Consider the following 16,387-nt stretch of genomic DNA (forward strand, 5'->3'; position numbering starts at 1 on the left):
CAACCCAATACCAACGGAGCCATCCACAAGCGAATCTAAAACACATGCACAAGGCAAAGTCGGCAGAAAGTGCTGGCCGATGTCGTGTTTTCCCAACAACTCACGCGGCGAGGAGTGTTCCTGACTCACCGCTGACGCCAGCAGTGGCGCCCTCTGCTCTCATCGAGCGGAGTCAGTCGCCTCGCCATCGATCCAATTAGGAGAAATAGGCGCCTTCTGCAGGACTGAAGTGTACTTGGACGGGCCTGCCAAAGGCGCTCAGGCGCACCGAAGTTTGGCTCCCAAGCGTTTTTTTTCTTGAACGACCAGGCGCACGAAACACACCTGACGCCTAATAGCGCTTTCTGCGTCAGCTAACTGCGGTTCAAGCGCTCAAAAATAACACTACGCATAGATTAACCTTCGTACACACTGGCTTTTCCTGACTATTTCACTATACTGCTAAAGTCGGGTACAACTCAAGAACGCAGCGGCTTTTCGCCGTCAACGAACCCCTTTCCAGGCAGTGGCATCGGCCGATTCTCACGACTCTGCTAGCGTGACAATGCAGGAAGTGGCTCAACAATAGGGAGAGGGCTCTATCCCATTTCATAGAAGGAAGGGAATATGCCCTCTCATCTACCACTCGCTATTTTGTCACACTAGCAGGATCATGAGAATCGGCCGACGCCATTGGCTGGAAGGGAGTCCTTTGACGTGGAAGAGGCGCTGCGTTCTTTAGTTGTATCTGACTCTAGGCTGTTTCGATTTTGCGCCGCGTATCCGCGAGAAAGACGCTATCAAGCTGGTTCAGTGCTGAGGATATTTCGAAGAATATGCTTTCATCTCACACACTTGTACTAGTGGGTACATAATCACCTTTCGCAATTTAGTTACCAATTGCTGCGATTGTAGGTCAACAACACAGTGATTAACCACCACAGCGCGCAAAATTCACTAAAAGCGCCCAGAATTTTTCATTGGATTTGGGTAGTTATGTTTACAGGAAATACCATCGAGCTAACAAAATTGTATATCTGCTTTGACAGCAGTTTGGACGAACACAGCCTTTTGGCCTAATACAACCCTTTAGACTGAACTGTAGATTTAATTAATTGCGAACAAAATACGCAGATATACCTGTATCAGTCCCAGACAGACTGACAATCGACTAAGAATCCGGGAGCGGCAATGCTGCCGCTGGGTTTATTGTGAGCGCTTATATAGGCCGTTCTCGGTTGACGCGCAACACGGTGCGCATCACGTGCCGTATGCCGGCATGACCGAGCACGATACATCTTCCCAACTTTTTTTTTTTGAACAGAACAGCACAGAAAGAGCAATGCGACAAACAAAAAAAATATTGAAACAAACGGTACAGAGATAAAGGCCACTAAGAGATCTGTTCAAAGTTCGAACCGTATGCTAAACGTCGTGGTTCAGCCGTAGTCCTTGACGATCTTCTAGGTGCCGGTGTAGTCGCACGAGGTGAAGACCGATGCTGAGGCTCTTCTGCATCAGCGTCTCCCACGTCACAGTCACTGTCGTCGCTGTAGCTGGAGTGCCTGAATGCCTCCGAGGTGGCCAGCAGATGCTGACGGTTACGTCGCAGCGTTCTGCCCTCTTCTGTTGCAATGTTGTAGGATCTAGGTGCTACTTTTTCTACTACTTTCGCTTTTTGTGTCCAGGCCTGGCCTCTCACGCGAACAATCGGTCCTGGTTGCAGCTGGTGCAGCGGCCTCCCCGACGACTGCTGCTGGCGCTTCTTTACGGGTGGTTTGGGCTCCTGGCTGAAGTCTGGTAGTCTGGTGCGTAGGCGCCTGCCCTGCAGAAGTTCCGCCGGTGACCGACCATCCTGCAATGGAGCAGAGCGGTACGCGAGTAAACCTAACCAAAAATCTTCATGTGCGTTCCCGGTCTTCTTAAGAAGCCGCTTGATAATCTGAACACCCTTTTCCGCAAGCCCGTTGGAATGTGGAAACTCGGGGCTCGAAGTGATGTGTTTGAAATCGTACCGTCTCGCAAAGGCGGTGAATTGGTAGCTTGGAAACTGGGGGTCGTTGTCCGTGCAGACTTCCACCGGGATTCCGTATCTTGCAAAGATGGCTGCCAACTTGTCGATGACCGCAGTTGCAGACGTGTCTCCGAGTTTTTCGACCTCTGGAAAATTTGAATATGCGTCAAAAACTGCAAGATACATGGATCCAGCATAGTAGAGGAGATCTACGCCGACTCGGTACCAGGGGTGATCAGGAGGGGGTCGTAACATGAGAGGCTCGTTCGGCTGTTTGTATGCATAGGTTTTACAAACCGCACATTTGCGTACAACGTCTGCAATGTCGGAGTTCAAACCGGGCCAGAAGACTAAACGCCTTGCCTTCGCTTTGCTCTTATTTAGACCCAGATGGCCCTCGTGAATGCGCCTGAGCATTTCTGGACGCATCTTCTTTGGAATAACTACTTTGCTGCCCTTCAGCAGAATTCCGTCAATCACTGAAAGCTCCGACGCAACTGGTTTGAGTGTTCCTTCGACGGCTTTGTTTGAAGACAGGTTGTCTGCTGCTGCACGCAGCTCCGGGTCGTTATAGGTCTCCTGTGCCAAAAGCCGTTTTGTTCTTTCGCTTACCAAGGACGACAGAACATCAACTGCGTGAACTTGAATGTCGCCGAAATCGCTAGTGTCTCCACATTCTGCCGGTGCGGCCCTTGACAGCATGTCAGCAAGTGTCAAGTCTTTTCCTGGCACAAAGTGAATACTCGTATATTAACAGACGAAGAAAAAAACATTGAAGCCTGGGGGGCATGCTGCCCATGTCTTTGCACGCAATGGCAATCAATGGTTTGTGGTCGGTATCTATTACGATTTTCCTGCCGTACACAAACTGGTGGAACTTGTGACAGGCGTATGCAATTCCATGGCCTCTTTCTCGATCTGGGAATAACGTTTTTCAACTTCGGTCATCGCTCGCGACGCGTAGGCGACAGGACGCCAGCCACTTGTGTGTCGCTGAAGCAGAGCAGCGCCTAGGCCATCTTTAGAAGCATCTGACGTTATCTTCGTTTCTTTCGCGGGGTCGAATATAGCCAGCAGCGGGGCAGTGCGCAGTGCGTCGCAGATTGTTTCCCATTCTTGTGCGTGCTTTTCTGTCCAATTAAACACGGTGTCCTTCCGTATGAGGCTTCTAAGAAGCTTTGTTTTCTCGGCTAGTGTTGGCAGATATTTGCCGAAATAGTTGATTACGCCGAGCATGCGCTGAATGGCAAGTTTATCGTTTGGCACGGGCAGTTTGCTTACACCGTCTACCAATGCTGGGTTTGGACGAATTCCCGCTTGACTAAGCACATCGCCCAAGAAAGCTATTTCCTGTACCCCGAAGTTGCACTTGGCCAAGTTAAATGTTAGCCCTGCTTGTTGTGCTGCGGATAGAGCGGCTTTCAGGCGATCGTCATGCTCCTGCTTAGAAGATCCCCACACCAAAATGTCATCTATGTACACCCTTACTCCTGGTAAAGGGTCAAAAATCTCGCTAAGCGTTTTCTGGAAGACTTTGGGTGCGGATGCGATTCCAAATGGGAGTCTAAGGAAGCGGTAGCGACCAAACGGCGTGGCGAACGTGCATATCTTTGAAGTGGCCTCGTCGAGTGGAATTTGGTGGAACCCCGCGTTAGCGTCGAGGCGACTGAAAAATTTTGCGCCGGATGGCTCCGCCTCAATATCTTCGCGTTGTGGCATCTGGTAGTGCTCCCGTTTCAAGCATGCGTTTACACTTCTTGGATCCATGAACACCCTGGGGCTACCATCTTTTTTCCTCACAATAACAAGAGGACTTACCCAATCAGTGGGCTCGTCCACTTTGCAGATGATGTTCGCCTTTTCCATGCGCAAGAGTTCTTTCCGCAGGGGTTCCCGTAACGCCAAGGGGACGCGACGCGCTGCGTGGATCACCGGAACTGCATCGTCACGAAGCACCATCCGATATTCTCGCTTCGCGCAACCAGTGCCTTCGAAAAGGTGGCGAAATTGCGGTACTGCTGGGGCAACCTTGTCTGCGGTCACGGAATCCACAGCACGGGACAGAAGTGTAAGGTATTCAGCCAGTCCCAGACCTAAGATGGGCTGGCCGCGCTTCACAACGAAGTCTGCTAGGCACCGACGATCGTTGATCGTGACTACTTGAGTTGTCACTCCGCAGTGCATGATTGCATTCCCGCTATAGGACTGCAAGACGGAATTACTTGGCCTCAGGCGTGGCTTCGTTCGGAATCTGTTGTACACAGACAGTGGTAGTAGATTGGCTTGGGAGCCAGTGTCCACTTTGAATGCAACCTGCTGTTCTCCAACTTGGGCATTAACAATCCAGTCCATTTTCTGGATTCCGCATACGGTGACGTCCAGTATTTCGAAATCCTCATTTTCGTGTTGCACTCCGGCAACCTCATGCTTTCTGCAGCAAACCGCGAAATGGTTTCTGCCTGCACAAGCGCGGCAGATTTTTCCAAAGGCGGGGCATTTCCTTGGCTCGTGTCTTCTGTTACACTTGAAGCACTGGAACGCATTTTTCAGCCCTTGGCTGCGACGTGGATAGCCTTTTTCGGTAGCGTCCACTTTTGCCTCGTTACTTTGCCATGCTTCGTTTTGTTTGCTCGCCACTTCTGCGGCCTTGCATATTTGTTCTGCCTTTTGGAGCGTCAAGTTCTCTCTCAGCATTTTTTTCCCTTAGTTTACTTCTGCAGGTACCAAACACGATTTGGTCGCGAATCATTGAATCGGAAAGCAGTCCGAAGTTACAGCACCTTGCTTGCTTGTGCAGGTCTCGTATGAAGTGCTCCACTGGTTCACCTTCATCTTGCGTCCTTGTTCTGAAGACGTACCTTTCGTAGACTTCGTTTTGCTTTTCTCCGCAGTACTCTTCAAATTTTTTTACCACAGTCTTGTAGTCTTGCTTGTTTTCATCTTCGGCGAACGTAAAGTTGTTGACTTCCAGTGCGTCGTCCCCGGCAGCAGTCAGGAGCCTGGCGGTTTTAGCAGCTTCTCTCAGTGGCTTTGCTGACTGTGTTGCTTGTACGTAAGTACAGTTCGAACTTTTGCTTGAAAAGCTCCCAGTTCTTCTGAACATTTCCCGTGAGACGTAGATGGTCTGGTGGCTTCAGTAGTTCCATGCTTGCCGGGACGAACGAAGCGTCGTAGCTGCTTCCACCATGTACCCCACTTCTGACACCATGTATCAGTCCCAGACAGGCTGATAAGAGACTGACAATCGACTAAGAATCCGGGAGCGGCAATGCTGCCGCTGGGTTTATTGTGAGCGCTTATATAGGCCGTTCTCGGTTGACGCGCAACACGGTGCGCATCACATGCCGTATGCCGGCATGACCGAGCACGATACAATACCTAGGAAGCCAGCTCAAGTACCGTCATGCCATAACGAACTAGGCCATGGCGTTTGTTTCGCAGCTATATAGCGAGCCCATGGTGCACCCATAAGGACCTGCAAAAATGTCAGAACAGGCGTTCTCCGTACCTTACGTAGATTTTGAACTTTCCGGGGCGCCACAGGTGCTCAACTGCACGGCTGAGAAGCAGGCCCCGGCATACCTAACAGTTCGGGACAAAAGCGTTTTTGAGCGGGAAAGACTTTAAGAACGCAATTTATTCATATATTGTAAGATTTCACTATAAAAACCAATATACTCGCAGACATCCCGTCAGAAGACTTGCATTTTTTTCTATTACTTTTTTTTCTTATCATCAAAAGCGTTCCCACTGGTTTTTTATGGCAGTCTTAAATGCTCCATGCGAGCAATCGAAAAGAAACTTGACCGATCTTGCTGCACATCGGAATAACGAACCATAACCTTCAATATTTGTATAGAGTGCTTTACTATTTTCCAATGTTCAAAATTTTTTGTGCAAGAATGCTGGACATGATACTTTCTGCAAAGACGTTAGCTCCTCTTGAAAATATCAACCGTTTTGCGCAAAAAACTGCCAAAATTTGTTTTCGTGAGTGCAAACAGATTCATAAGATACAGCCGAAAAATGAGGGCGAAGCGAGGAAGCGCCGATGGCTGGAATTCGGTATTCAGTCCGCTTGCCTGTAAAGCAGTCTATGCGTTCACGGTCCTATGCCCTCTGTTCTTTGAAGCTAATTTTACCGTCAGCGTCAACTGAAACAGGAACAGCAACAATATAACTTTTTAGCGCTGACAGTGACCAAGTACTGGCGCGGCTGACTTGCACTTCGACAGCGGAATGGCCTCTGTTTTTAAGCGTAAACGAACGCCACCTCTGCATTTCCTTCAGGAGCTAACATTGTTGTATTCTTTTGTTCATGTCATAATTATACTCTTCGTGTTTCATTTGACGCTTACGGTACATAGACATGAAGTAGCTGCCGGAATCATCGTCATCTGGACTTGTGCAATTGTCACACATCGGTAAACCGCGCTTGTGACTTGCCTAACCGTCAGATCATATAGGCGCCATGATTCAACGTACAGTTGAACCTAGTTAAACGAACTTGAAGGGGCCCGAAGATTACTTCGTTATAAGGGAGTAATTACTCCCTTATTACAAATCTACTCCACCTTGGGGGATTCCCCTAAGCATTTGACTGATTGCTTTGTTACAGCCGTAGCTTCGTTATAGTCCGTGATGACCGAAGTTTCAAAGGGGAATCGCCATTCATTCGTTATATCCGCTATTTCGTTATAAACCACTTTGTTATAACGTGGTTCGCCTGCACTAGAGATAGAGAAGCGTCAAAGCGACTAAAACACCCGGGAAGCGTGTTTACAGGTCCTCTTGTGGTTGAAACAGAACTAACGGGATAAAGAAATTTAAGGGACAAAAATGGCACAGGTCTGGCGCGTAAGGCACCATCTGGAGTCAGTGGATTTTGTCTGTCGTTCGCAGAAAAATCTGGAAAATCCTAGTGAAAGAGTGCACTGGGATTCCAACGGAGGAAACGAGTGGCACTCGTCCACAGCGCTTAAAGGGCCATTGAATTTGCAAAACAGGAGGAGCTGCACTAATATTCGGGGTCATTGTCCTATCCGAAACTTCGGCTCGGCCACATCTGCTAGGATATGTGTGTGTGTGTGCCAGCCTAGAAGCTCATATTTGATGGATATGTGCATGATGTGCGTTGTACACCTTTACCACCCCAATAGACGCATGTACTACATGCTTGCGGCTATAGTACATGGACTGTTCGTTTTACGCTTATGATATCGCATGAGAGGTGTGTGGGAGTCAATGTGCATGTGCTTGTGCATCGTTCGGGACACTATGGAACTCACTGCATTACGACATCATCACCGTACATGAGTACTCAACGGCCCTCTCTCGTTCTTTTTCTCTTTTCCTTTGTGGAGGAGCAGGGTATAAGGCCTGTCCAATTTTCTTGCGATTAAAGCTTTGTCTCGAATTTCCGGCCCGGCTTGTAAGCCGGATTTTGGCGTTATTGCCAAGAGTCACGATTGGTGAAGCAGGATCTGGCCAAGCTAAAACATGGCTCAGCCCGGGGACGTGCTCATACGCTTTTTCTTAGACACTTTCATAAATGTATCTGCAGCGGATCACGAAAACTTTAACCTTGTGCGTATAGATACGACTCACAATATTTCATGAAGGTCTGCCGAATTTGAACATATGCGAATTGCCGCATATGCCAGGCGTCCGCTTTTCTCGCTGTTTATTCTTCGAACTGCGTCTCGAAGAAACGGCTTCTGTATGGTCTTGGTTGCCGAGTCACTGAAAGGCTACGAGTGTAGATTCTCTAGTTCCAGCACTGACCTGCACAAGCTGCCTTCTGAAAGTTCATGCTTGGAATTTGGCCATCCTCGTATTCCGTGGTGTAAAAGACGTGTTTAACAATGCAAATACAAGACACCTGCTTCGTCATCGCAATGGGCAGCATCTTTAATCACACTGCATGCAGCAGTGCTCTGCTTTCCGCCCAGTGCATTGTGTTTCGCTCTGGCACAGTTTTGCTTCGTAGTGCCGTACTAAAAGCGGGAATACTAAAGAAATCCATGGTACCAGTCAGCGCACTGAAGCAACTTGCTCTGGCGGAGATATGATCAGATTATCTGAACTACGTTCACGTATGCACAGACGCATCTGTGTCACCTACGGCATCGACAGCAGCTGTGGTGATACCCGCTTGGAATATGACTCTCAGATTCGTTTTAGGACATATTTAAACATCAACCGCTGCTGAGCTAGTGGCCCTTCGTGAAGCGATACGGCTCATCTGTGGGGAATCACTTCAAGAGTGGTGTATATTCACAGACTCAAAACCTGCGGTACAAATTTTAGGACGTTTTCTGCGCCACACCGCTTACCAGTCACTGGCACTAGAGACCACGCAGCTGCCTTCATCTGTTGAATAAAAAGGTCTTCAATAGCATTTCAATGGATCCCTGGACACTACGGGCTCAATGGAAAAGAGAGAGCCGATGCCGACGCAAAGAGCACTTTCAACAATGGCCTCCTTACCGTTATGCCTTTCGCTAGAACGGACACCACTTTGCATTCTTGCGGACATTACGAGCAGTGCGACGGCGAGATACTGGGTCCAGCCAGACGCTCGGCACACCCGCCTTAAGAGTCTTGGTCCGGCAATGAAATTTTTGGTTCCGCGTGGAGTTCTGGCCACATGCATGCTTGATGCGTAGACTACGTTTAGACGCCGCTTTCACGCGAAAGTACTCACATTCCATTAAACTGGCGGAAACCCCGGACTGCTCCACTTGTGGCATAACCGAGACTGTGGAGCATATACCAGTGGTGTGCACTTGTGCACTAAATGCGCGCGAGACTCCACAGTTGGCCGCTTCCTTGAAGCGTTCAGATAGCAGGCCATTCTCCGAAGACTTACTGCTAGGCGCTTGGCAGCACAGTTGGGAAGCAGTCTAGGCAATTTGGGCCCGTTTTTTTTTTCAGTGACACAGTTCTCGACTCGCGGTTTTGGAGTCAACAAATTCGCGTGTATATATTCTCATCTCCCTTCGCACATCGTCACCCATCACGACCCTCTTTCTTCCCCTCTTCCTGTTCCCCAGTGCAGTGCACAGGCCAGATATCCATTTTTCCGGCCGACCTCTTTGTTCTTCCTGCCATTGAACTTATCTGTCTGTCTTGTGCCTCAACCTCATCACTCCCATGCGCCTCTGCGGGCAACGGATTTTGTGGGTATACGGCCAGACCGCCTTGATTCTCCGGAGCCTGTTCGAGGCCGCCTCCAGGGTGCTGCTAGTCTACAAGGTCTTCCTACTCAGGACATCTTAGTCACTTTCCTTTGTGCAGTAAAAGTTATGATGATGAAGGTGATGTCCTCAGGCTTAATGAAACATACCCACGGCGGGGGAATGGACAGGGTGCATAGCTAATACAAACGTACACATGGGCAAGGAGTGGAGTGATTGGATAATTTTTTGACCAAAGCTCGAATTTGGATTAGAAATGAAGATAAAAATGTGAAATGAAAAAGCTGTAAATTCACGTTCTCGCAGAGGAATCTACCTGATCCAATTACATATCCGTGAATAAAATCGCACACTGGTTTCAAGGCATATTCCTTGGCGCTTGCCCCGAAGGAGAGGAGGAGTAGGATAGATAAAGGTAGCCCCAGTCGAGCGAGGGAGTTCTCCAAGTAACTTCTACGGAGAGAAGCGAACCGCCGGGAAAAGAGGAAAAAGTGGTCTATGGATTCAATTTCGACGCAAGACTCACAAAGGTTGGTGCGAGATAAGCCTCAACGACATAAATAGAGATTGATTCGCGGTATACTGCAGCGCAGAAACGTCATGGACACTTCACATTGCCTTGAACTGCACCATCCGTACACTCCAAGTAAAAATCCGCTACAGCAAGGAGAGGCTCATGGCTCCAGTAGTGGAGGCGCTGGAACCGTTGGAATCGTGTTACAGCCAAGTAGACAGTTTTAGGGACGAACGGGACAACAGGTCCACCAAGGGCGGACTTTGACAAAAAATCAACCCTCTCATTTGAAGCAATGCCACAGTGCTCAGGGACCCAGTGAAAGCGTACGCCTGTAATGTGTGGTGGAAAGTTATTCTCTCTTTCAGCCTCAACTTCATCTGTAAATATTTCCTACTATCTCCCATCTTCGTCTTCGTCGGTAGCACCATACCCGTGGGTGGCCACTAAGCCTGCTCATGATGCTCTATGTCTCGCAATATATTTATAATTACTATTCGAGTTAACAGGTTGTTATATCTGGACATAGTGGGAAAGTTTCATCTGTTTACAGAGCCAAGGTAACAAGCAGGCGATGGTCATTTTATAGCCACCACCGTGCGTACAAAGTGGCTATGAGGCGACACACGTATGACGTCTTCTGCCAGTGTAGCCAATCCTGTTTCCGTGCCGAGGTTTGAGCTGGCCCAGTAAGTCGCAGATAGCATTCCTACTCATTTTCAAGCCACCCCAATAAGTGCGTGGCCACCATCTTCTCATTAGTGTTACAAATTGTGGGCGTTAGTGATATAGGCCGCAATCATTGTATGTTGGCGGGAGGTATTCAGCCTTTGGTGTCGTTACAATGACTGAATCTTTTCATTCTTGTTGAATTTACCCTCTTTGTCAGACATCATTTGTCAAACCTAAAAGGGAATCAATAGCTTCTCCTCCTAATTCCTTAAAGACTTTGTACTGAATATTGTCACGTCCCGGTGTTGTTGCTTCGCTTGCTTCTTCTATAGCAGCCATCGTATCCAATGTGTTAATCGGAGATGATATTCCCGTCTGGTCCACCGTGCCCTTCGTGGGCGATAAGGCGAGACACTGCGCATGATTTCCGAAGAAAATGACTGCTGCCTGACCTGCGAACTCCTGTGGTGTCAACTGTAGGGCGAGCCAGATACCTTCAGCGTGACCTTTAATCTGCCGCCCCTTTTCCATGTCTCTGAAAATCCTTCAGAGAGCTCTGTCGTCTTCTGTTGTGGTCAAATTACTGCACAAGTCTGTCAACCTCTTATGTGCCAGTTGTTTCTCACAGCAGCGTGCCTGAGTTATCATTCAGTTGACTGATATCTTCACTTAAACGTCATCAGGTTGCCGAGTAGCCTGTATCCCCGCTTGTTTGCAACTGCCCACAGTTGTAGAAGGTGGAAGTCGAGAGATGGCTGATCTTCGTTTACTGTTGTACTGATGATGTGATCCTTCAGAACCGCTTGTAATGAAGACACAAGAGTATCTGGGCTTACGTTTTGGCTCTTAGTGTGTGGCCCAACACCGTCCCAATTTGTTAAGGGGACTTCGGAATTTCGTCATTTTCGTCGTATTGAAAGCTATGTTTATGGCGGTGTGTCGCTGCCACATGCATCTAATTCTGCGTCAAAGTCCGGCGCACCGGGAACCTTGCAGCTTGTCAGATCTCGAGAGTGCATTGGTGTTGCTGGCAGTGTTGCGACACCGAGTTGACTGAGCAGTGAGAACTCCATGTCTCTTTATGCAGTGTGAATTTGATCCCCCCATTTGGAGCCATGGCCGTATCCCCAAGCCATGTGTGGAGCGTTAGAAGTCCCCACCTATTAATACAGGTGTTCCGGGGTATGTTAGACGAATCTGTTTAACCGATCGAAGATTGATTAACGTGTTTCTTGGTCATGCGTAGACTGGCAGTAGAATTAGCTGTTTGACCTGAACGCGTGAGTATAGCAACGACTCCCTGCCGAATGTTAAACCATATGCAAAAATCAGTGTGTGCTTGAGGAATGTCGGCCCTTATATAACAACAGCTCTTCCTGGAATTTGTCTCTGCTTTTACTCATTGATCAGGAATGGACGGGCACTGGTACCCAATATATCCCGTTATTGTACACATCTGGTTGTGTTCTATGAGGAACGTCCAGGAGTGAAGCTTAACGTATCATAACTTTGTTCTAATTTCCCCAACTGTACTCGGGAGCCCTCTAGAGTTCCATTGCGTTATCTCTTGGTGTTTTTCGAGTTTTGTAGAGCCATCATGTATACTGCTTTGAATAAGTTGTGCCAGTTGCTCAAGGGTGTCTAGTACCGCCTTCCCTATAGTAGGTCTAGCGGCTGGTTTAATTGGTTAACTTATGTGAAATTCACCACTTTCGCTTGTCTGCTGCATGCAAACATCGCTGTTTGCCGATCTGATCTCTCCTTGCAAAGTTCCGCTATACGCACTTTCCTCTGGCACAACTTTTGAATTGGAGACATCAGCATTGAAATCTGTGTTTCATCCTGCTGGTGTGTGCAGTACTCTAGTCCTGAGAACTCATCGGCAGCGCATGTAGGCTGAATGCGGTTTATGTTTTATCCATTATAGAGCTTTGTAGCATAGCATGAGTTGTGCTGCGTGTACTCCATGAGTGGCTTGTTGCAAATGGGTCGCAAGCCCCAAGGGTAGCGTTGGCCTGGCGGCCTAGGGCACAGCTGGAAACATCCGAAGGTCCTGGCAAAGGATGAGTTGACTGCCAACAGAACAACTTGTTTATTCTAGCATCGCAAAAGAGCAGCCGGTCAGGTCGACCGAAGTGGAGAAACGGGCGACCACGTTACTCGACGGAAGAAATCGAAGTCTCTCTTTGGCGTCCGGGGCAGCTGCCTTTATACCCTCGGAGTCGAGGGCAAGAAGGAACGGCTCGGGATGAGGCGCACGAGACGGCGACGCACGGGCACGTTGAGACGTGACGTGACGCGTCCGCCGGGCCGGCGCCGGTCAGACCTCCTCGCCTCCCAGTTGGGGAGCTCCTCTCCCCGGCTGCCGCGCTTTGACAAGCGTGGGCACCAACATGCACACACACACACGCACACACGAAGACACGTGGCATTGAAACCTGCCTGGACGCGCTTGGCGGGAGGCGTTGCGGCAGCGCTGAAAGGGCCAAAAACTCCGCCACTTTGAACGAAGCCCCGGCGTCCGTTGCATCCGCGCCGGCTATACCGCGCGTCGTAGGCGAAACGTAACAGACCCTACCTTTTCAGTCGTCTCATCGGGAAGCTCCGGCGACAAAACAGCAAACCTGTTCTGCACTACTAACGGCGTCGTTCGATTCCGTCGCCCATCCAGTGCTAACTGTAGCTTTCGTTTCCTTTTCGGACATTGGAAAGAAGTTATGCCGGGGTCACCGGACTTGCATAGTCCGCACCTGAATTTGGCCTCACCAGTTTCTGCCACGCAGTCTAGGCCAACTGCATTCGGGATAAATGATTGCAGATATCCCTCTTTGTAGTATCTATAATAGCAGTGAATTGTTCTAGGCTTGTACTGTTTCGGGCGTAACATGCGTCCATGATAGTAGAATCTATCTGAGAGGGTGTCTGGTCCCTGTAATGTCACTAGGAAGGCGCCGTTGTTCCTCACGAAAGGCGCAGCCAACACTGTATGCGTTTGCTGATATTAGCTCTCTTTCGACCATCACAGGGGAGTCAGGTTCAGGTCGTACACGACACATCGCTGAGTGTTGGGACCTGACGCAAAACATAATTGAACCGGCGGATATTACTTCTGTGAACCTGCTATCTGTGTTATTGTGCAAAATGTTCCTGCGGCTTCAAGGAAAACTGAGTGTACAGTGACGCTGTTAGATGCCCTGTGACTTACGAAGCATTGGTTTTCTGTAGTACCAAGCGTAGAGTCGATAACTCTTTGGATGATTTGGTTGGGCAGCTTGGTAACATGAGATCCTACAGTTGGCCTGATATGCTTTGTCAACAATGACTTCTAGCGGGCATTCTCAAATGGTTCTTCAAAGACTGGCGCAAAATCTATGACGAGAAGAGGCGCGACTATATGGCTCCCTATAGCGAGGACAGTCTCAAGGAAGATTCTGCAGAAGTTACAGAAGCGGGCGCAAATATTTATAAAGCCTATTGCTGTCCTCTGTTGCTATGAAGTGGGTCTATATATGTTTAAAGCGTCATCTGCTAAACGCATGTAATGCTTTACTGTGTCATCCGCCACCAGAACCTCAATTTATAATGAATTAATTCTCTAGCTGTCTGGGTGAGCCAGTCTCGTCATAAGCCGACTGTCATTTCTGGCTCATGACTGGTCCAGATTGTGTTGTGTTTCCTGGAACATTTTTCCCTGTTCAAGGCGAGTAGGGCTCTTCCTAAGCATTTTTTGGCATGCCGACAGATTGCAACGCCGGTACGAAAAGACCGTGTTTTTTGCGTTGCCATTTTCGAAACAAAAATATGTCCATCAGAAGGTTAATGACCTCTATGTTTTGAGAATAGCGCCATTGTTTGATCTTGAAGCCAACATCTTCGCTCTCACATATGCTGTTCATTTTTCATGTGCGCATTCGCGATTGGCCTCCTGGAGCGGGTACGTAATGCACGCGCGGCTATAAGAGATTTTTGATTTTCATCGAAAAAAGGTCTCAACTTCAGCGCATACGCCATGCACGGCTGCGTCGTGGCCGATGGCGCGAGTGGTGCACGAATGACTGTAGTTGGATTCAACCTAAGTCTGCACTGAAGCTCCGCCCACATTCAGGACTGCCGCACCGAATTCCTCCACGACAAAAAAGTAGTCCGTTGCTAACACTTTTCTTCTTACCTAAACAAGAAGCTAATCAGTAGAAAGAAATTATAATTTCTGTAAGTTTGATACCTGCTTGTTTTCTATCGAACAATCTCGGACAAAAAGTTTTAAAATTAAAAATTATAAAGAAATGCTTATAGAAATATTGAAGGTAATTGTCCATTCGACTGATATGTAGCAAAATGTTTCTTTTAAACTATCTCCATCGGCGCATCGAACAGTTGAGACTGCCATATGGAGCCATTGGGGAACGCTCTTGATGATAGCAAGAACGTTAATAAAAAAAATGCAACTTCCGTCGGGTGATCTGCAGGTACATAAATGTTATAGCGGAATTTAACATTATATGTAAAAATTGCCTTCATAAACGGTCTCCTGCTCACAAATGCGTTTGTGATTGGCCAGCGGAGTAATACACGACGCTGCGGACCGTGGCTCAGTGTTAACAACCGCTGTTTTTTAAGTTGTATCCTACTATAGCAACTGATTGGAATAATGTTTTGCATAAAAACCTGATTACAATCCCCGTAATGCAGAGAGGCGAAGTTTAGCACATCTAAAATCCGTGCACAAGGTTTGACTATTATTGAGGTCGCTTTCAAGCAATAATGAGCAAAGTGGTTCGTGGAGAACACAGACAAGAAGGAAGGAATGTTCCCTCTCGATATAGACCTCCTGCATGTTTGCAAACAAACGAGATGGCGCTGCAGTCACTAGCGGGCTCGTGGTAGGCAAAAGGCCAGGGAGTGGCGTCGCGGAGAGGTGTTGAGCGCGGGTCTTCAAGGCTTGTAGGCGCGTTTTCAGTTTCTGAGAATCACAGCAGTGGTTGATTCTTCCAACTTAGCAATTTCTCGAAGCACACGAGCTCGCGTTGGCCACATGGGGCGTATTCAGAGAAATAGTTCGCCACTGTAAGTATGGTTAGTAGTAAACGGAAACCGTTTCTGCCGTTGATTTCCACGCTAGGGATTGAATAAAATAAGACGTTTTTGGCACCCTGCTCTAGCCAGAACGATTTTACTTCGGGACAGTAGTGAGAGGAAGTGCTGTCGTTCTTTTGGCAGAGCAGACGTGCGCTCACCATCTGCTGACATACTTACCTGCCGCGCTGTGCGAAAAGTGGGGGCAGCGTTGTGTCCCTGTTCTCCTCTGTCTCGCTTAAGCGCTGTTTTTAGCCACAGGATCACGCACCAGCCAGGCTGACTTTTCTCACCCCATGTTAAACTGGTCGATTTGGTGAAAATTTCTGATCTCAGCCCTGGGGTCTTCTGTTTCGCGACGAAAAGTTATTGCAAATTATTCAGTAGAAATTTATAAATTACTTTGTTTAAATATGTAGTAGTCAAAAATCGTTAGAAAATTTCTTTGATTTCTTTGATGATTTCTTTGAGTTCAGTGCCGCATTTCTTTGACCAAAGAGCAAGCGAAGAGGCCAAAAACGAGAAAATAAACATCAATGTTCGTTTCTGACCTTTCACATTTTCTGTGATTGCCATCACTCACACCTTCGTAATTTCTTAACGCATGAAAATAGTAATTGAGGCGTGTAATAAATATCTCATTTTTTACGCGTGCAGTACTATATATTTGTTATTTTGTAAGAAAAGTTTTCATGTAGCTATGCATGCATATGTACTGATCATCTAAAAAAGATCTAATAGCGTCATATTCAGAACAGGCTTTTGTGAACATGCTTGCATAAAAAATTTTGCTCACTTTCTACTCAATTATTTAAGACCTTGAGGTAACTTGACGAGGGTGTTAATTATAATTACCCAGAACTGCACCAGGTATAGCTATAAATAAAAGGAATTACTGAAACTAGCGTAGGAATTTCATATTTGCACGAAGTTTAG

This window comes from Amblyomma americanum, chromosome 5 (genome assembly GCF_052857255.1).
Source record: "Amblyomma americanum isolate KBUSLIRL-KWMA chromosome 5, ASM5285725v1, whole genome shotgun sequence".
Classification (NCBI taxonomy): Eukaryota; Metazoa; Arthropoda; class Arachnida; order Ixodida; family Ixodidae; genus Amblyomma; species Amblyomma americanum.